Here is a 21,683-nt window from a genome sequence, read left to right as displayed (position 1 = left end):
ATGAAGTCGAGCATAATATCAAGTAATTACCAGAACTTTAAACTCATACTTGTTGCGTAACAGTAGCCAAGCAAACGCAGCATCAGCCAATAGCATGTGCTTGAGTGTGAATGCTTCACTTCAGTAGGGCACAGCAAGGAAACGCAGTTGGTCGCATGCAGGCGTTGAGCTGCCTTGTTATTGCCTCAAATCCATGTGGATTTGGATCCAAATATAAATGAAACATTTTTCTGTTGGCTTGTGGACAATCTGGATCATACTACTTTGAAAAGGGGTGGCAACACGGCTCGTGAATCACGTACTCTCTCACCATTGATCTGCAGAGTCTAGGTTCCATCTGCAATGGGGTTGGCCTTTTCTAAAACACCACCATTCTGGTGAGATGTCAGAATAGGTTACAATAGTTCTCTCACAAGGAATTTCAATGTAGGAAGCCATTTGGCCTTTCAAAACCTGTGTGTGCTATTCTTACTAACCTCCAGTTACTTTTCCATGTTCTAATTTTTTTTTTCATACGGGACATTTTCACAAAAGTGGGTCAGGTAACGATAAAGACTTTCCGAGAATTTTTATCAAGCATATATTGCCCAGTCAGTGCAGATGCCTTATGGTGATCCTGCGTTGCTGACATCATTTGAACATTTTTCTAGGCCTTATAAGGGGTTCAAGCATTATTTCGAGAATATCAAAGAAAGTTGATTTTTGAGTTTGTTCTTCACCGTTACCTGACCCGCTTTTGTGAAAATGTCCCATACTCGATATCAATCAAGGAAGTAGCACTAATAATTTTGCAAATCTTTGGTATGACTCAGCCGGGGTTCGAACCGACAACCTCCCAGAATCGTAGTGGACGCTCGAACCATTACACCACTAAGTAAAGGTTGCTGTCTCATGAAGTACTTACCCTATGGGCGATCTTGTCCCAAGTATGCAACACGTTCTTTTGACGCATACCTTGATCTTGGTGGTGTATAGGCAACTGACAGCAATGTTCTCGGCAAAAAAATAACCCAGTGTAACAACCCAAGATATACCCCATGCCCAGACTATAACCGGGGTTAAAGTGAGCTAGCCTGTTTTATACCCCGGGTATATTCTGGGCTCGTCCAGTTTATACTCCGGGGTATTATTTAGGCTCGGCTATTTCATACCCCCCCACCCCCAAGGCCAGATTATACCCCCACACTCAGACACACAAATATTCAAAGATACAGTATTAAGTTTTTGATTTTATTTCACACACTGATAACACAACCTTATCCACTACAATGCACAATTTTAATCGCTTTAATGCCGTTGCAAACTAATCAAGTGCAGACTACAATGAACCGTGAGCTGAATAAAATATATGATTGGCTTGGTACAAATAAGATATCCCTGATTTTATCAACAAGGAAACGCATGTTATTGCAACACGATTCACCAACTTTTAAAATTTGGTGAATCTCCAATACAGCCAACAAACTGCTTCAATTTTCTTGGCATCCTGATTGACAAGAATCTGACATTTAGATCTCAAACTCAAAAGCTCTTAAGTAAAATTTCGGAAACTATCGGGATTCTCAATGAATTGAAACATGATTTGCCACAACACACTCTAATTTCTTTATACAATGCATGACTTTTGCCTCATTTTAATTATTGTATTTGGTGTGGGTTTTCCACATCCAAAAGTTATTTACTCTTCAAAAGAAAGCCATTTGTATTGTCACAAACCCAAAATATTATGCTCACACAGACCCAATTTTAAAAAAGCTAAATATTCTCAAAGTTCAACATCTTTTTACACTTCAAGAATTAAAACTCTATTATAAACTACAACACAAAATGGTTCCAACATATATATATATATATATATATATATATATATATATATATATATTAATATTTCGGCACGCCCCTTTTTTTGTTCCACCATCAGATTTTTGTTACTGCATGAAATGAAACAAGCTTTGACATATGGTGGAAAATCTGATGGTGGAACAAAAAAAGGGGCGTGCCGAAATATTAATATAGATGATATTATTGTCTTCCTTAAGAGGCCCCTCAAAATTAGTTTTCATGATTATGGTAGTTAAACAGTTCATGTTCTCCATTTGCAAAATGGGAGGAATTATTGCACAAAAAAGAAATAAAAATGTTTCCCATTTTTAGAGGAACACTAAGATGAGTTCGTAAAACCTTTTGTAGAGTATGTTATTATTAATCACTATACGCCATAGTAAATTGCTCATGTTATTGAGCTGTCAATAAGCTATCAATCATAGACATATAATAAACTCACTTGAGTATTCATATCTCTATTTCAATGCGTAATATCAAGCGGTACCTTCATGATGACCTAATAAAACCAGTCTCGATGTCTGTCCGTCAGTATATCTGTTCACAATCAAACCGATTGTGATGCATTTTAAGGCTTTCCGAGAGCTTTGGAGAGATTACCGACACTCCCGCACGGTGCTGTTTTTATTATTCCTACTGCACTTCATTAGAACATAGATCGTGGATGGATGCGCAGATCCCAGGAGAACAACTATAGCTGTACAGAACAATTCATATTGTCGATGAATAAAAATGATATTTAATTGATATTATAATAAATTGTTTATTTAAAATATCTTCAAATTTTGTGAGTTTTTAGTTTGTTGTGAAATATTAGGTGCTCGGGTGTCCGCATAGTGGCGTACAGGCTTCAGTCTTACTTCTGTTTACTACCGTAGAAAGTCACAGAACCATCCAATCGACATGCTGTTAACAGTTTCAGAATCAGGTAAAATCTACAAGATATGAATATGTAGACAAAACTGATCCGGCCAGCTAAAATCTACAAGATATGAATATGTAGACGAAACTGATCCGGCCAGCTAAAATCTTCAAGATATGAATATGTACACGAAACTGATCCTGCCTTTTGGATCACTTTAAAGTAGGGTGCCCTGTAATTTTAATGCGCTCTGTGGATCCTCCGGAACTCATGAATGGTACACGTTGTGTAGTCACTAAACTATGTGGTAATGTCATTGAAGTGGAGCTACTGCGGGACAGTCGAAGGGGAAAACCTGAATGATAATCAATGGATAAAAATGATATAATATATTGTTTAAAATACATTCATGCTATCTGTCTTTTACCATATGTTGCCAGTGACGCCCATCCAAGACTGGCACCTTTACTGGTATATATATCCTCTAAGTTTACCCAAATATCCAACCATTTATATGTATATTTAATTACTGTTTATTTTATTGACATTTTCATTCAATATACAGTAAATGGATATGTTGAACATCTTTGGCAAATAAATTACCTAAACCTGAATCTTGTCCAAAGTTTATTGAGAAATGATCCAACAAAACATATATCTAAACACTGGTTACAACACTGAAGTGTTCCGACACATTCTCAAGATATAATGCATGATCTGTCAAGCTCTGAAGACTCAAGCTGGCAGGATACGTTAGCCACTGCATTCACTGTCAAACCTTGGTATGTACTGCAATGTCACATCCCATCAAACTGGCTGTGGCCATGACCTCGGCATCAGTCGCCCATACTCCATCCTGTGAAATTCCAGAGGCTGTCACATATTCATCAACGTTCTGGTTCAGGTAGTGTTGGAGCTTTGTGGTGATGTCAGTGTTCATGTGCTGTTCGACTCGATCTCGGATGATGCCATGGTTCTCCTCTGATCCCATGAGTATATATCTGATGGATCGGAAGTAGCAGTTGCCATCACCTTTGGTCTTGTATGGTCGTCTAGGCTTTGATAGTTCAGAGGGTTGATCAAAGTATACTGACTTTGATGATGTCAGACCCAGCGCTGCTGCGAGGTTCTTTCAAGCATTGTTGGAGAGTGGGCTGAACATCCTGGTCAACTTGGGCTTTTTGCTGACGTATTCCGTTGTGTCACTGGTTTCGTATGGCTCCTCCCTTGGTCTCTTAGGTTGCTGGGGTTTGTTCTCTATGGTGTCACAGGGGCAGTCAGGAATGAAGTCACTGGTTGGGTGTTCAAGGTCTTGGGGAACATCTGATGATGATGTGGCATCTGTGTAGATCTTGAGGTTGCTGGCATGGTAGGTCTTACTTAGGATCTTGTCGGTCTTTATATTTTTTAGCTTGACACGGCCTTTGCTGATGGACTCAACAACAGTGTATGGACCAGTCCAGTGAGGCTCCAGCTTGGATCCCATCCGGTGGATACGTCGACTGTTTTTGATGTAGAATTTGGACCCTGTGATAATGTCTTTGTTGCTTTTATGGCGATGATCATAACTCTCCTTCTGATGAGACTGTGCACTGGCGATGTTGCTCGAGACTGTGGAACAGAGATCTTTACGAATGGTGTGAAGTGTCTGCAGAACATCAGGGCTGGCTGAGTCTGGAAGTGCTGCTGCATCACTCTCGTCGGCAGACTTCTGGTCGATGTGCAGCTTGGTAGTGCGGCCGCACATCACTTCGAATGGCGTGCACTTTGTTGAAGCTCCATCCCGTGAAATTTCAGCTGTTAGGGTTAGCTGAGTCTGGCATTGAAATACAGACTTATTTATGAAGAACATAAGGGGATGTAATCTAGACGAGTGGGGTATAGTCTGGTCTCAGCCAAAATATACCCCGGGGTACATTTTGGCCGAGACCAGACTAAACCTGGATATAGTTTGGCGGGGGCTTAATCTGGCCTGCTACACCGGGTTACATGCATGAAACAAAAACATACCTACTGCTTATAATTCAAAATGTCACTGCACTGAAAAATGTACAAACTGGAATACTGCACTGTAAATGGTGGAGATTTGTAATACCCTCCCCCACCTGGAGGTGGCGCTACATGATGCACATTTACAGAGATAATTTGCTTGTCCCTCTCCCCCCCCCCCACCTCCTCTCCAAGACCACCGGCAAAAATAACGAGGAGAATAAGACATAAAATATGTCATCGCCCACGTGGTTTTAGTAATTTTGCTGTGCAGAGTTAAAGGGCTAGCCCACATTTATTTACAACTAAAATGGCTGCCAGTCTACCAGTCAGCCATCTTTGATCAGATCCCAAAATAGAGTAAGGTGTATGTGTATGCCATCATGTGCTGTGCTTGTGCCAAGTTTGAACAAAATCGGACCATGCATGTTAGAGAAATGGTTGGGGACACATTGAAGTAACAAAATGGCCACCAGTCGACCATCTTGGATCTGATCTCGAAAAAAAATTAGCATACATATGTAAGCCATCATTCATTCTTTGTGCTGTTTGCCAAGTTTGAACAAGATCGGTGAATGCATGTCCAAGAAATTGTTGAGGACGTGTTCAACATCGGGTTTTTTTTTCAACTAAATTGGCTGCCAGTTGGCCTTCTTTGATCGAATCTCGAAACAAAATGATGTGCATATGTAGGCCATTATATATTGTCTTTTTGCGAAGTTTGAACAAAATTGTTCCATATATATCAGAGATGTGGCTGCGGACAGATGGATGGATGCACGGATGGACGAAACCCAATCCATAAGCCCCCGTCATCATCACGCCTGGGATGATGATGAGATTGGTGTTGGTCCGACGGAGCAGCGCTTTGTTGTCGTTGGTCTTGTGACAACTGAAGACAACCAGGATTGGTATGCTCCGTCTTCAGGAGAGACCACCATCCAGCCTACGACTCCAGACCGTGCGCACCCAGCCCTGAACCAGTCACTTGTCTATCCTTCCCTTCTGTCTATCCACCACATCTATGTTGAAGTTGATCAGCCGTCTCGTTCTCCCGCCTCATTCTTTCTCTTTCTGCTTTCCATGCAAGTCCATGATGATGTTCCTCAGCTGTTTTAATCTGTTCCCACATTGTTTTATTCATTTTGTAAATAGCAGTTCCAAATGTGACGCGTAAGTTACCATTAGTAAGTGGTGACATGTAAGCGAATCTCTGCCCCTCTTCCCACGGGAAGAGTATCGAAGACTTGCAACTTTTTATCGTGACTACGTCGAAAGAATGAAACATTATATGTGACTACTATCAAAAGAATACAGCTCAAAAGGAAAAGTCCCTGGGAAAAAGTGTTGTGGGCAGTGGATATGGGCATTACGCTCCACTGTCCAGCAAAAACCGAAATTTCTCATTTTTTAGTGCACAGCATACAAACGGACATTTTTTTTCATTTTTTTTAATGAATGATTTCAAATAAATTTCGCAAAGTGCATAACTTCGAAAAATAAGAACTAATATAAGAAATATCTGAGCAATTTCCCCTCGAATTATGACTTATTTCACATAATATGTGAATTACAAATTACTGTATTATAGAGTATTTATTGTGAAGTTACTGGATTATAGAGTATTTATTGGGGAAGTCATTGTATCAGAGAGGATTTATTGGGGAAGTTACTGCATTATCGAGTATTTGTTGGGGAAGTTACTGTGTTATAGAGTATTTATTGGGGAAGTTACTGTGTTATAGAGTATTTATTGAGGAAGTCACTGTCTTGTAGAGTATTTATTGGGGCAGTTACTGTGTTGTAGAGTATTTATTGGGGAAGTTACTGTGTTATAGAGTATTTATTGAGGAAGTCACTGTCTTGTAGAGTATTTATTGGGGAAGTTACTGTCTTGTAGAGTATTTATTGGGGCAGTTACTGTGTTGTAGAGTATTTATTGGGGAAGTTACTGTGTTATAGAGTATTTATTGAGGAAGTCACTGTCTTGTAGAGTATTTATTGGGGAAGTTACTGTCTTGTAGAGTATTTATTGGGGCAGTTACTGTGTTATAGGGTATTTATTGGGGTAAGTTACTGTGTTGTAGAGTATTTATTGGGGAAGTTACTGTGTTATAGAGTATTTATTGAGGAAGTCACTGTCTTGTAGAGTATTTATTGGGGAAGTTACTGTCTTGTAGAGTATTTATTGGGGAAGTTACTGTGTTTTAGAGTATTTATTGGGGAAGTTACTGCATTATAGAGTTTATTGAGGAAGTTAGTCTTGTAGAGTATTTATTGGGGTAAGTTACTGCGTTATAGAGTATTTATTGGGGTAAGTTACTGGATTATAGAGTATTTATTGGGGAAGTTACTGGATTATAGAGTATTTATTGGGGAGGTTACTGCATTGTAGAGTATTTATTGGGGAAGTTACTGTATTTTAGAGTATATATTGAGGAAGTTACTGTCTTGTAGAGTATTTATTGGGGAAGTTACTGTGTTATAGAGTATTTATTGGGGAAGTTACTGCATTATAGAGTGTTTATTGGGGTAAGTTACTGTATTTTAGATTATTTATTGGGGAAGTTACTGTGTTATTGAGTATTTAATGGGGAAGTTACTGTATTTTGGAGTTTTTTCTTGTGGCGTTTGCTGTGTTCTGAATGTGGATGTAAAGATCCGTGTGCTCTCTGCATTTATGTTGTGAACATTAAAGATCCATGCTTTCTTGTTTGTTTCAATGCAAGAGTGTAAGCTCATGAAGGAGCGAAGGTAATTGGCCATTTTTGATCTGCATCCTGGCCATGGCCTTGTACGGGCTTCATTGTATACTTAGCACAACCTGCAGTGGCTATGTTCTGGATAGGACTTTTCATGAGTTCCAAGTATCCTCCTTCCATCTCCAAGTTTCTTGGTATTTCCTTGTGTTCATCAAAAAAAGAATGGTAATTGTCACTTTATGCATATTGTGCTTTGTGGGTGGTGATCATTGGAACTTCCATGCGAAAATACCTCGCTGTTTTTTTTTCAGCATCATCTGTTGTGTGTGTGTGTGTGTGTGTGTGTGTGTGTGTGTGTGTGTGTGTGTGTGTGTGTGTGTGTGTGTGTGTGTGTGTGTGTGTGTGTGTGTGTGTGTGTGTGTGTGTGTGTGTGTGTGTGTGTGTGTGTGTGTGTGTGTGTGTGTGTGCGCGCGCGCGTGCGCGCGTGTCCGTATCCTCCATAACTCCAAAGCCATGAAACCTGTTCGCCTGAAACTTTGCGTGCATACTCAGGGAAGGCCAAGGAAGTGCAAGAGTGAAAATTGGGTGTTAGTGTTCATTAAAAACACTCCTTTTGAAGATAATTAACGGCCTTATTTAATTATATCCTTTATCAGGCGATCCTCGGCCACCTGGCTCTCTGGGGTCTTCAGGCGTTTCCTGGGTTGCCGAACTCGGTTCTGAAGCTGCCATGTTTTTTGACCTCCTCAACCATGCCTCGATTCCTTTTTTTATATCTTTTTATTTTCCACCTTATTTTTGAATCCCCACTGGAGAGCACTTATGACCTCTTTCAACCTACTTTCCTCTCCTCTCCACACACTTAATTCCCATCCTCCAAAGCTTTTCTAGTCACATTAAATGATCCTCAGAACATAATGAGGAAATGTTTGAGTTATTTGTCCAACTGTGTTGCCTTACAGGTTCCTGGGATCTGCCTGGATTTGAATTGACTGCTGACCTTGCTCGCCCCATCACATCTTCTGAGTTCATGACCCAAAACTACAAGGATTAATCTGTCTGATTATTGCTGCACTTCTGCCTGAAGCCTTGTGAGACGCCTGCCTTTGATGCCTTGGTACAGAGGGCTTGTGCTGGGATAATTTAATAATTTATTTTCAGGGATTCTTTGCATCAGAGGTTTGATGTTAACTTCAGCCTTTGAACTGTAACCATTTTCGATTTTTCTCACTTGATTTTTTTTCCTTTTGAGCTGAGTGGTTTGGTTCCCAGGTACATTCCATTAAGCTAATTTTGGGCAAGTTTCATTGCTGCTGGCTGAAATAAAGTATTGGTAAGAAGCGAATCGTATCGTTTTCCACCGACCTTTTTCATAAGAATTGTTGGTTATTTTAGAACAGGTATCATACGACCAGACTCGGTGGTGTCATGGTTTGAGCATCTGCCCCAAATCTGGGAGGTCGGCGACTCGAACCCCAACTGAGTCACACGAACGACACGATAAAGAAATGGTACGTGGTGTTTCCTTGCTTGACGTTCAGCAATTTCAAGTTTAGAGCATGGACAAACAATGCTGGGAAGGCAATGGCAAACCACCAATGATACCCAAATGCCAATAAACCACTTCAGCAGCAGTAACGCTCTGTAAAGAGTCTGGTTCAGGTACATCAGAATACAATTTTAAAGTTCACACAAACTTGTCTTAGTTTGTGGATGAGTTTCCTTGAGAAGTCGTGCCATTTCAATATCTGGTCCAAATCGGTGATTGTGCTCTGCTTCAGGCCACATACATGGAAGAGCTCACTTGCATTTACATCACGTGTAGGACGAGGACATTCAGAGACATCATTATTCTTCTACATTAATTGCAAGGAGATTAGTAGGCAATGGGTGCATGGGCACGCAGTATATGGGATTTGAACCTGGCATCCCAGGTTGATGAGATCAGTGCTCAGATGAGGAACGCAAAACAGACCAAGTCATTTGATGTTTGCTCTTGGCGGAACTGTATATTTTCTTGCCGCCAGATTGCACTGCAAGAAGGAACATTTCCCATGTTGCAGAATGGTGAGAAAGTCTCATAAAGCAGGCAGTGTTTTTCAGTGATACAAGTCTTGTATTGTGCCTCAAATGCCAGCTTGTTCCTTCGCTGAGAGTCTCCGCTCACCCTGCTTTTTGGGCAGGCAATGACACGGGAAGCTTTGCTGTGGACAACTCCCTCGATTCATCAAGAAGGTCAAACGAACAGGGATCAGCAACATTCGAATAAGCTTTTCTGAACAGCCATTCTGATATACTTCCCGCACTCGACGTCCAGTTCCAAATCGTAATGGACTCGCTTCGAGCCATCAGTTGTTCGGGTCAGGCAATGCACTCAGATTCGCAGAAGGCTCGACATTTTGCTTCTTACGTGCATGCACTCATGTCAATGCCACTTCTGTGCTTTTCTGTAAATTTTGCTTCAACAACCACCCATTCTGCAAGGACTACAAAGCTGGCTATCTTTGCAAATGCATTAATTTGTTGCTGTTTGCATTTGCCCAAATCTCTTAATGGTGTGTGATTGATTCCATTTAAAATTTGTTCCTTTGGTATTCCTCTGCCGTGAGCCGTCACCTCTACAAGACACTATCAGAGTCGATCATTGGTGCAGCGCTTGCTTGTGAGTTTTGCAGTCGGGGGATATCTCTCCAAGGAGATGCAATTTGAAGCGAAGTGTCCATGGAGCACGTGGTTTTGCGGAGTAACATGAGGCTGCCTGTCCTGTCTGCAGTGATGATAACAACAATCACATAATGTCTTTCTCAAAAGTGAGCATTTGGGGTAATAATAATAACAATTTTAACCACAGGGTTTGAGGTTCGCCACGAGGGGAAGCACTCGAGTTTCCCCGAACACCCGGTCCTGAGGCTGCTGACCACAGCGAGCTTCACGGATTATAGTTCTGACACAGCTGTAGCCACTTGACTTGGACTACAAGCTTAGCAGGGTGATGTTTCCATGTTAACGCGATACCTTTCTATTGGCATGGCAACCTAAATAGAAGCCACACCCTCAGTGCCGCACCTGGTGATCTTCTGCCGAGCGGAACAGATGGGTGCAGCACTGGCTAACAGCAAATCAGGTAGGGTACAACTTCCAGTCTAACTGCACTTGTACACGGTGTCCAACCACTTTCCTACCACTGAAGGAAAGGACAACCGAGACAGATTGGAAATAACAACCAACAATTATTTATTTACACACACAAGCAAGCAATCATTTAAAAGCAAGTATTTACAGGCAAAAGGCACAAACGAGCAGATTTAGCACCAGCATGTATTCTTATGCAATCTTATTTACACAAGACTCATGGTCATCATTCAATCTGGGGAGGAGAAGAACTGAGAAGAAAGTAAAAGTACGGAGTGTGGGATCAATTCCTTCCCTCACCTCACACAGTCCAATGGGGGCTGTGCCAGTCCAAATACACTGGGGGAGGGGGGATGGGAAAGATGGACAGGGGTGTGGCAGTGTGATGGGATGCACACACAGCCATGTCTGTGGTGTCCAGACCCAGTAGGCAAGTCCTCTCCATCCATCCATTGAGACCATACTCTGTGCAGAGCGTTGGTGCTGCTGAAGCAGTCTCCTTTGCTATTGGGCACAATCCCTGATGGGTCGCCACTCCGACACAGAGTCCTCTCCGGTGTGCAAGATATGTAAACTGCAAGCAGCTCACACATGAATGCCTTTCTGTTCCGTGCTCCAATGAGAGCAATTCAAACAGACAGGCAAATTCCTCTCAGAGGCATCCCCAGTGCACCAGCTGCAAGCAACTCCATCTCCGCCGTGCACCTGCGACAAGGAGCCCCACACAAACGAAGCCATGCCCTGGGCTTTTTACACTGCCCTCCTCTGTGTCATAAGCTCTTTCCTCCTCTCCTCCGCACTTTTTTCACATATCTGCTCCTCTCTGAATGAGCTTTTAGGACACGACGAGGAACAGCTCGACTCTCCTTTCTCCTCTCAGGACGTAGCTTTCTCCCCATCTCATCTCGTGCCACCCTCGCTCTCATTGGTCCACATAATTTGGTGGTGGGTCCACGATGTAGCTTGTGGGAAATGCCATTGTTTCTGTGGGAACTTTCAGCGCAGCCCCCACCATGTCCTTTGTGCGTAAAAAGACACTGCGGGTGCCATCTAGCCCTTCCCTGCAAGAAAAACGTCCTCTGTACTGCATGTACTGTTGGCATGAGAAAAGAACTGTCCAGCAGGCCACTGATAGCAAGCGTCTTGCATTGTGCCATGAACATGTGAAATAAAATAATGTGCGGATGGAGTGGCAATGGCGAGGATTGCAGACGGACCAATGGACGAAGGAGGGACTGTTGACTTGATGTTTGGTGAAGGGGGTATTGGGGATTGTTGAAATGGACCGATGGTGTGAAGGAGGGATTGTTGAAAGGAGCAGGGGTGTGGTGGGGGAAAATGGGCCACTGGGACACTGAAAGAAAGATTGAAAGGAGCAGAGCTCGGGGAGGGAATTTTCTTTACCTTTGGCTGTCTGGCACCGTGCTGCCTGCTTACCTCCAGTATATATTACCATCCCCAGATCCTTCTCCGGTGTGACACGCTCCAAAATTACCCCATGCATCCTGTAATCTCTATTTTCATTGTTTTTTCCCATCCCCAACACCTTACACTTGCTCAGGTTAAATTCCATCTGCCAATCTTTTGCCCAATCCATGCAAGCATCAATACTTTCGTGAATCTTTTCACCACCCCCTCTGCTAGCCACCTTACCTCCAAGCTTTGTGTCATGTGCATATTTGGAAAGCTTACTCTTCACCCCATTATCCAAATCGTTGATGTAAATAATGAATAGTAATGGTCCGAGTACTGATCCCCGAGGTACCCCGCAACTTTAATCCTCCGAGCAAGACATGCTCCCACTGACAGCCACTCTTTGCTTCCTTCCACGAAGCCAGCTTGCAATCCAATTATCTACCTGATCAGCCACTCCACAAGCCCTCATCTTGGCTAACAACCTCCAATGTGGTACTTTATCAAATGCCTTCTTAAGGTCGAGAAATACTATGTCCACTGCCTTTCCCTCGTCCACCCAATCAGACGCTGCTACAAAGAACTCTAAAAGATTTCTTAAACAGGAATCACCTTTGATAAACCCATGTTGACTACCTTTAATTAGTTTGTATTTGTTTCAATGGTTCCTCATCTGGTCCTTAATTTATGTCTCCAACACCTTCCCCACAACTGAAGTCAAACTGACAGGTCTATAGTTTCCTAATTCTTCTCTGGATCCTTTCTCAAATAATGTTGTTACATTTGCTGCTCTCCAATCCTCCGGTACCTATCCTGACGCCAATCAGCTCTTGAAAATATCCGTTAATATCTCCCTTACCTGCTCAGCCACCTCCCTCAATACTCTCGGGTGCATATTATCTGCACCGGAGCCTTATTTACTCTTTGTCCTCGCTGTTCTTTCACCTACTCCACTCCAACCTGGATCTTCTGAAAAAGCCCTTCCTCACTTCCTTGATAGATACTCTCAGAGATTGGCAATTCTCCTGACAGTTCTTGTGTAAAAGTTGAAGAAGAATACTTGTTTAATAAGCCTGCCATCTCACTTTTATCACTGACCACTCTCCTGGTGTTATTCCTCAATGGACCCACACTGGTCCTAACCTGTTCTTTTCCCCTGATATACTAAAAGAAAGCCTTGCTATTATGTTTAATATCCTTAGCCATGTCCTTCTCGCACTCTCTTTTGGCTTGCCGAGTTATTTTCTGAACTTGCCTCTGTTTACTCCGATATTGATATAAATCTAACTCCAGTCCTGTTGTTTTAAACCTAATAAATACCTTCTGCTTCTCTGAAATAGCGTTCCTTATCTCACTGCTCAACCACCCTGGCCTCTTTTTTTCTGCTTCTAGTTTAACACCTCATTGGAATGTACTTTACACTCTACACATTTGCTCCTTAAAGGTTTCCCATTTCTCGGATGGTGATTGTCCTGTTGTTAATCTCCCAATCTACATCACCCAATTCTTTCCTCATACCCTCAAGGTTTGCCTTACTGAAAACTAATAGCCTTATAGTGGGGCAACTTAGCATAACAATTGTGCATTTTGTGAGGAAAGCACCAAATTTGGCACACTAGTAGCCTAACATATTATGAACAGATTTGGATACTGGGCCATCTCAAAATTTTTGATGGCAGTGGAAAATGGCTGCCACAGCCATCAGTGGCTGAATTTGAGATGGCCCAATATCCAAATCTGTTCATAATATCATAGGCTACTAGTGTGCCCAATTTGGTGCTTTCCTCACAAAATGCACAATTGTTATGCTATATTTAGCTAAGTTGCCCCACTAGTGGGGCAACTTAGCTAAATATAGCATAACAATTGTGCATTTTGTGCCGCCACTGGTTGTGCCACCACTGGTTGTCATATTGGGCTCATGGAACGGAATCCGTCTGTGACGGGGTTTCGGCGAGTCCTTTATAAAGGCATTATCCTTGCTCACCTCGCTGTCCTTTGCTGGGGTCTTAATTCGGCATTTCTTTTTTGGCCTGCTCAACACTGCCTTGACTTGGAACAGGCCGCAATGGTTTCTGAATGAAGAACCCCCCCCCCCCAAACCCTCCACCTCTCCTCACTCATATTATCCAATCCCTGTTCATCATTGTGACAAATGACTGGGTACATTGCATTGCTTATAAACGCCGGGAGACACCAGCGTTGGTGGCTTTATTTCATTTCCACACATGCCATAACCTCAAAAATCTCTTCTTCTGAGCTGAATTTAAAAATTTAAGCTTCCTAATTCACCTCAGCAGCAGTTCTGACTGCTATGAAAAGTGTTCATTTGTCCAACTCGGACATTGCTTGACATTCTGGACATCTCCGGGTGCAGGGTGTTTATATGACCCAACAGCGATCGCTAATTGCGCGCCAAGCCAGCCGTTCCTTATGAACCATTTTGTTGGAGGGCTTTCTTGAGTGTTTAAGCCATTTGGCAAGCATTCTCTAAGCTGCTTGGTTGTTCATTTCCAAGCCATGGCCAAACACGGCAAAGGTATTCACATTGTCACTGAATATATCGATCGACTTGAGCAAAGTTGAGGCCCCACTCGCCTGCATCTGGCCCCGCAATATTGTGTGGTGCCTCAGGCAGTGGGCTCACCCACTGAAAATGTGCAATTTTATTTTACATGACGTTTTCCCCTTTTCGTTATTCCATTACATGACCCATAACTTTGGCGTAGATAAATAAATACAACTAAAAATTAATAGTTTCTTCAACTGTTTCGTGAAATGGTTGGTGAAGCCACTTGGCATGCATTCTTCAAGCTTCAATGGTGATACCTTCGGTTCGATAGCGAAGGAAGGAAGTAAGGCAAAGTAAATTTCATGATCACAATGAGTAAAAAAAGTTTTCAGTTTTTTGAAGTCATGAATTGCCACATCATGGCAGGAAAGGCTAGAGGTATGCATGCTCCCTCTGTCTAACCTGGGTTTGAATCCCGATCCAGATATAAACTCTCATCCTGCTATTTCACAGGCAGGGTGGTTCATCAATGTGTGTTCCTTCTCTCAGATGGACATTAAACTGGGCATCACATCTGCCAGAATCCATCACCCCTGTCCCTCTCTCCACCTCTCCTCTCTCACCCTTTTACCACCCCCTCTCTCCCTCCCAATCCTACCCCCTCCCCCTTTTCCTACGCTGCTCCCTCTTTCTGACCCTGAACAACCTCTCTCTCTCACTCTCTCACTCTCTCACTCTCTCACTCTCTCACTCTCTCACTCTCTCACTCTCTCACTCTCTCACTCTCTCACTCTCTCACTCTCTCACTCTCTCACTCTCTCACTCTCTCACTCTCTCCTACCTCTCCCCCCTCTGTTGCGGGGACTGTAGCAGGTACTAATCAGATTCGGAGTGAGCCAAATGGAGGGATGCAAAGGTCCCTGCCTGTATGAGTATGCACACATGCAGGCAGATTTTTGTCAGGTAGATAGCGTGGGTTTTAAATAGTCCCACCCTAGGTATGTGTGTGTGTGTGTGTGTGTGTGTGTGTGTGTGTGTGTGCGCACGCGTGCATGTGATATTGATTGGTATCTACATATGCGGGTTTCAGAATGTGGAATGGAGTCCTCCCAGGGTGGGCTCAAAGTATCCACCTTCATTTCAGTAAGGGGTCACGATTCTTGGACCAAGCTGTGAAGTTTTCTTTTGTAAAAGTTTTGTGCTGAGGGCTCTCTTCAGGATCGTCGCTGAGCCCGGACGGCTTCCAACTGCAGTTTGTTTGTGGTAATATTCCCAGGGATGGTTTTGAATATATATATATATATATATATATATATATATATATATATATATATATATATATATATATATATATATATATATATATATATATATATATGAGGTTCTTCATCATCATTCTTGCAGCTCCAACTATGACTGGTACAACTTTGGCATTCTTCAGCTTCCAGGATCGATAATCCTTTCTGACACCAGATGGTGCATTTGAGAGGATGCAACTCGTGTAGATGAATAGCCCGAGGATTCTCGAATCCCCAGAACCTACAGTTCTGCTTATTCATAAAACCGTTCAAATGGAAATAATCTTCATTGCTCATAATCAGTTTATGAACAAATTCGTTTTCATCATTGACCAACCTCTGAATTTTGACCGAGTAATTTAAGTGTTGTCTGATCAGTCGGTTTCAACTTTTGCACCAATTGCACTTTGCATGGGTACAGGTGCAAATCGTTTCTTAGTGTGCGATACAGTGACCTCCGAGACATCCCCAACTGGTCAGAACATCTGCGGATCGATGTTCCTGGTTCTTCTTGAACACCGTGTCCAGTACACGTTCACGATTAATCTGCGAACGGACTGAACATGGTCTTCCAGATCGTGGAAAGTCCCTTACTGACCCTTATTGCTGAAAATGTTGAATCAACCGACGAATCATGAAATCTGAAGGTGGTTTTCTGGCATTGAAGTGTCGGCAGCATGCTCCTCGGGTGAGAATAATTGATCGATTAAATTTCAAATGAAATCCCACGATTTTGGTTCCTTGTTCAGTTGTAAATTTTTCCATGGCTAATTTCCAAATGTTAATCCAAATTCTGAAAAGAAAAGAAAAACTAATTATTAAAAAACAGAAATGTTATTTAATTTCTTGATCCCAAGGTGACTTTTGGGACAGCCTTTATGTATGTATATATATATATATATATATATATATATATATATATATATATATATATATATATATATATATATATATATATATACACACATATACATTGATTTATTTGGACCTGCCAGTTTATATCTTGCATGTGAGTTGCCGTTTCAAGGATTGATGTTTAAAATGTTTTTTTTTATTTTTTAAATACATGATCTGAGGCTCCCAGCAGAGCACACACACACACACACGACTGTTAGATGAGCCAAACACAGCCACTGAGCTTGAAGGAAGTGCTGTCACTTCCCAGAGCACTCTGGGTAAAAGCAACGTCACAATGGCACCACTTTTCCCACCACACTTAGTGACTCATTTCGTTAGGAGGAATTCCCCTCTCCCCTTGGATGCCAGGATAATGTGAATAAAACTGAAAACTACAAATCTCTTCCAATGCAGAAAGTGTCCATTCTTTGTTAGGGGAGTTAAGAAGGCTCCCATTCATGTTGAGATAAACATAAAGGTTTCCACGGAATAATTTCTTCCATAGCTTTCATTAATGTTTTCAGTAATTTCTGTCCGGTCCTTTATATCATCTGCAATACTGCTGGATGTATTTAACTGCTCGCAGTTTTTATGACTTGCTGTTTACCTGCTATGTTGCCTGCAATTGGTACTTTCAAGGGGAATACCAGGACTTCATGACCTTGCAATCTTTTCATCATTATTCCTATTGGACCAAGATAGAGGCAGAAATGTATACATCTGCAATTATAGATTGAATTTCCATCAATTTTGGTTGTCTTTGTTAATTTCATCTTCCAAGCAAGCACCTAACTTTAATCCAGTTTTGCCATAAGTCCTGTGTGGAAGAGAGTCGTGGCCAGTACAGCAAATTTTCAGCTCTGAAAGCCAATTCAGTATTCTCTAACCCTGTGCATCACAAACTTCCGGTTTTCAGCCACATATTGCCATTTGGCTAAATTTCTTTCTCCAGCATGTATAAAACGAACTGCACGACATAAATGTTAAACAGCAATGCAACATGTGTACGACGTGGAGAAACAAAGGTCATTTCTCAGTGGCTGGAAGATCCGCGGGCTGCATCCTCGTGCGCAATCGGAAAACCACAGGGCAATGAGAAAGGCACGGAGCCAAGAGCCGTGCAGAGGTCCGCGGCTCGAGTTCCGGAGGACGCGGATTTTAGCACAAACGCCGTCCTGTGCACCGCAGCTTGATGGGACCAATCCATCGCCTTCTCGCTCGTGGCGCCGCGGAATAAAGCTTTCGTGCGGAGCATAGCTTCTTTTTGCAAACATTTCTCTGCTTTATATTAGGAGTTCAAGCTGCCCTTTCAAAGCTGCGAGCAATCTGACAACATCCACACAGGCAAAGGCCAGTCTTTAATAAGGGCAGAGCTTCAAGCATGGGACACATCCGCATAGTGGTGTTGTATGCCTCATAGCTTATCTTCTCCTTGCCATATGTACTGTCATCATATGGTGCGCCAGAAAACACTACTTAACATTTGCTCTTGCATTGTGAAAAATAAATGGTTATCTTGTTCTCAATTCGTTGTGTCGTCAAACTTCCGACATATTCTTTCCGAAGTCCATAACCACACACCGTCATTGTGATCACGATGTGTAACATGTGGATGTGGCTGACACTTTTGGTTAAGTTGTTAAAGACTGTATGAGGGTTACGATTGTCAATAATGTTGGGAAAAACTGGAAAGGGTTAACCGGACAGAATTTTTTTTATTTTTAAGCACAATTTCCATCATGCTTTCAGGAATCGCCTTCCTGGTCCACATATCGATAAAAACATGTGCCTTTGAGAGAAAAAGGTCATTGTCCAAATGCACACTTGCTTGATCAACTTTGGCTCATGTGGAAAAGTGCAACAGCATATGGGAATCGATGAGAGCATGAATCGGTTCTGATGCATCATTTTGATTTGACTTTGTTCTGCAAACACAATGCATTGTCTATTGTGCGGTGAAAACAGAATAACGACTGCAGTTCGACTTTACAGTCCTGATTAAGTTGTGTTTGCTTTTTTTCAGTGACTTTAAGGGGTCAAAGAGCAGTGGTGTGTTCGGTCACCAAGTTTCTTGTAGAGCTTGACCACTGGAAAGTGGCTTCACACTCACCTCTGAGCTATCGCCGGCACCCTGAAGGAATTACAAATTCCTGCCAAAAAAAAATCACTTTCTGGTCGAGTATCTTGCATGGGACAGTCGAGCGGCGACCCTATCCAAGATTGCTTCCAGTATCGGAACGTTTTTCAACTTGTGAACACCCCCGAAGCCTCTGTACAGAGCACACCATGAACCTCGATTAATATAATTTTTAAAAATAATAATAATAATACAGTTGATTAACTTAATTGTTCAAATACATCTGAAATCAGGAATCACATGCAGCAGTGGATTAATTAACACTGTGAACGAGATGCTCATTGCCCCCATCGTGGCGCGCCTTCGAGCACAAGAACATATTTGTGCAGACGATTGTCATAATTACCATGGCAACAAGCTCGCTCGCCTTCCAAGTGTATAACATCCCATTACCCGCAATGCAACTGTCCCGTGAAACTGACTGCTGTCACTTTTTGTTTTTAATTTCTCAAACTTTTTTCGTTTTCAGGTGTTCGGGGAAAAAACCCAGCGGACGGCCCTCGCGCGTGCTCGGAAAGGTGAAGCGCGCTGTGGATTTGCGGATGAAGGTGGGCGGAATCGGAATCGGATCAGCAGGTGGATTTCCCATTGTATCTGAAATTAGTAATTAGAATGTGACATAATTACAGGCTTGCGTAAAAAACGACTGCTGGCTCTCTCTCTCTCTCTCTCTCACCGGGGACACTCGTATCAAGAGGAAAGAAAATCACCGTGCGCCAAATGTGGTTTGTTCGTCGAACAAAAAGAACATTCCGTGCAATTTGATTGCCCCAAGTATCGTTTACCGCTATTGTCGTCCTAATGCAATAAGTTTTTTTTTTAAAAAACAAAACAATTTTTTAATTGGAATTGTATAACAATGCTCCAATACTCTCCCTCTTACACAGTCTCCAGTGGATTATACACTGCAGGGGTAAAACTAGTAATGGTGGATTTCTTCTGCAACAACATAGACGGAATGGACACTTCATTTTTCTCTCTTTGTGTTTCCAGGTGGGTCAGGGAGCCATTTGCCTCGACCATTTTCACCGTGTGTTCTGGAGTTTTTGTGTAATCAAAATGGCCGACGTGCTGTGAACCCCCTTCTTTATGGGCTCGTTGGTGATGCTCAGGGATCGAGCCGACAGCCCAAAGGAGTCGTCCTCCAAGATGGTGAGTCGGGGAGCATGTGTCTCGTTGAAAACCGAGTGTCATTGGACATGGTGTCCGTCATGACCGATGTGCGACAGATATGCACACAGAGTCAAATCACAGCTGCCGTCCCATGTCCCATTTCCCATTTCCCCTTTCCCCTTTCTTTAGCGTTTCTTGAATTTGGTTAACATTTTGGCCCTCTCTGAACTTCACCTTGGTGATCCAAAATGTTCCACTTTCGATGGACATGACGTCAGCGTCATGTACATCGTCATGAGATGATTCCTACGTGTTATATGAAGCACTTTATGGTGGGAAATATTGCTTTATCTCCAACTTGCATGTTGCTCTGCTTTTCTCGCCAGATTTCTCCCCAAATTGGCAATACGACACGAGCGTCGTGCAGCTTGGGGGCAGTGTTTCGGTGAGTGACAGCAGATGCGATACAGTACCTGATCACAGGTGAGTCACTGGTGGAGTGTGTGTGTGTGATTTAAACACGCTTATTCAAATTCTAAGTTTCACTTTGAGAAGTAGATGTTGGGTTGGCTGGAGAAGGGAGCTTGAAAACTAAAGGAGGAAACGTTGCTCTTGCACACGTGACCTTTTTTTTCTTACCATTGGTGGTTACATGCACCGAGTAATGAGTAATGTGCACCCTAGTCATTGACAAATGCACACTCACTCACCGATACGCTGTCCTGCCTGGGTTCGAATCTTGTCCCATTTTGGAATCGTCACCCTGGCGTTTTTCACAGGTGAGGCGACAATGTGTGTGGCGTCCATCGGATGGAAGTTAAGCCGGCTGTCCCATCTACGAGAGTACGAGCATTGGTTTGCATATCTTAAAGATGCCACAATGTCTTTCACGAAGAGTGTGAGCGTGACTACCGGCTCCTTGAAACAAATTACACATTCATTCTGAAATATATCCTTCAGTAGAGCATCAGGCCTGCTCATCCAGCTCGTGCCAGACCAGAGAGAAAAGTATTCCCCGGGCGACTCCTCAAAAGGATGGCAGAGGGAAGAGGTTCATATTCCGATGCAAATGGCGTTGCCAATGAGAAGAGATCTATCAATAAATTAATTTATTTTCGGTAATCGAGGTGGTTTCTCAGTCATAATGGACCTCTGAGCTGCCTGGGTTCGATCACCACTTGGAACCTCCACCACCAAGGGTGGACGGAACTTGTGTTTTCACCCCTGTTCATCTGTCTGTCTTATCAATCTGTCTGTCTGCCTGTCTGTGAGCAGGATATTTCAAAAAGGTGAGGACAGATTCGGACAAAACTTGGTGGACAGGTTGATTGTGTGACGACGACGAATTGATTCAATTTTGGTGGAGATCCAAATCCGGATCCGGATACTGGAAGTTTTTTGGCATTCTTCACCACTGAGAGATAGGTCCAAAAACGATATCAAAGAACAAGCCGATTTGATTTTGGTTCATGTCCGGATCCAGATCCGACCTATCGGTGGGATGCAAGATGTAAACTGTTCTGCCTGCCGGAGGTATGCGCTCTGCCGAGTGCAGTTCAAGTCGAGTATGGCTTTGAAGGCAGGATTATGATGGTGGTGTGCAGGTAGAGAGTTTTAACAAGGATGTTGGTGGTCAACCCTTGTTAAATCGTGTTGTCCTTCGAGCAAGTTGCCTTTAAGTGGAAGTTGAAATACATCTCTTGGTCATACTCATACATGGGCGAGGGTCATACAGATGTTCTCACCATGGAGGAAATGGCCACGTATCGGCAGAACTCAACACACG

The 21,683-nt window shown here is 42.6% G+C and overlaps 1 long non-coding RNA gene across 1 annotated transcript in view; it reads left to right on the top strand.

The window, feature by feature from the left end:
* Positions 1-19,923, top strand: part of LOC147033791 (uncharacterized) — a 62,324-nt gene extending 42,401 nt beyond the window's left edge. Inside the window, exons 2-4 of the long non-coding RNA XR_015058731.1 lie at positions 8,358-8,512; positions 19,254-19,332; positions 19,778-19,923. This is a non-coding gene — a long non-coding RNA (uncharacterized LOC147033791). The remainder of the gene's footprint in view (positions 1-8,357; positions 8,513-19,253; positions 19,333-19,777) is intronic.
* The last annotated feature ends 1,760 nt before the right edge of the window (positions 19,924-21,683 follow it).

Source organism: Eptatretus burgeri, chromosome 1 (genome assembly GCF_056783735.1).
Source record: "Eptatretus burgeri isolate ZD-2024b chromosome 1, Ebu_testis_v1, whole genome shotgun sequence".
NCBI classification, from domain to species: Eukaryota; Metazoa; Chordata; class Myxini; order Myxiniformes; family Myxinidae; genus Eptatretus; species Eptatretus burgeri.
The sequence above is the reverse complement of the archived record's forward strand: the minus strand, read 5'-3'. Positions and strand labels throughout refer to the sequence as shown.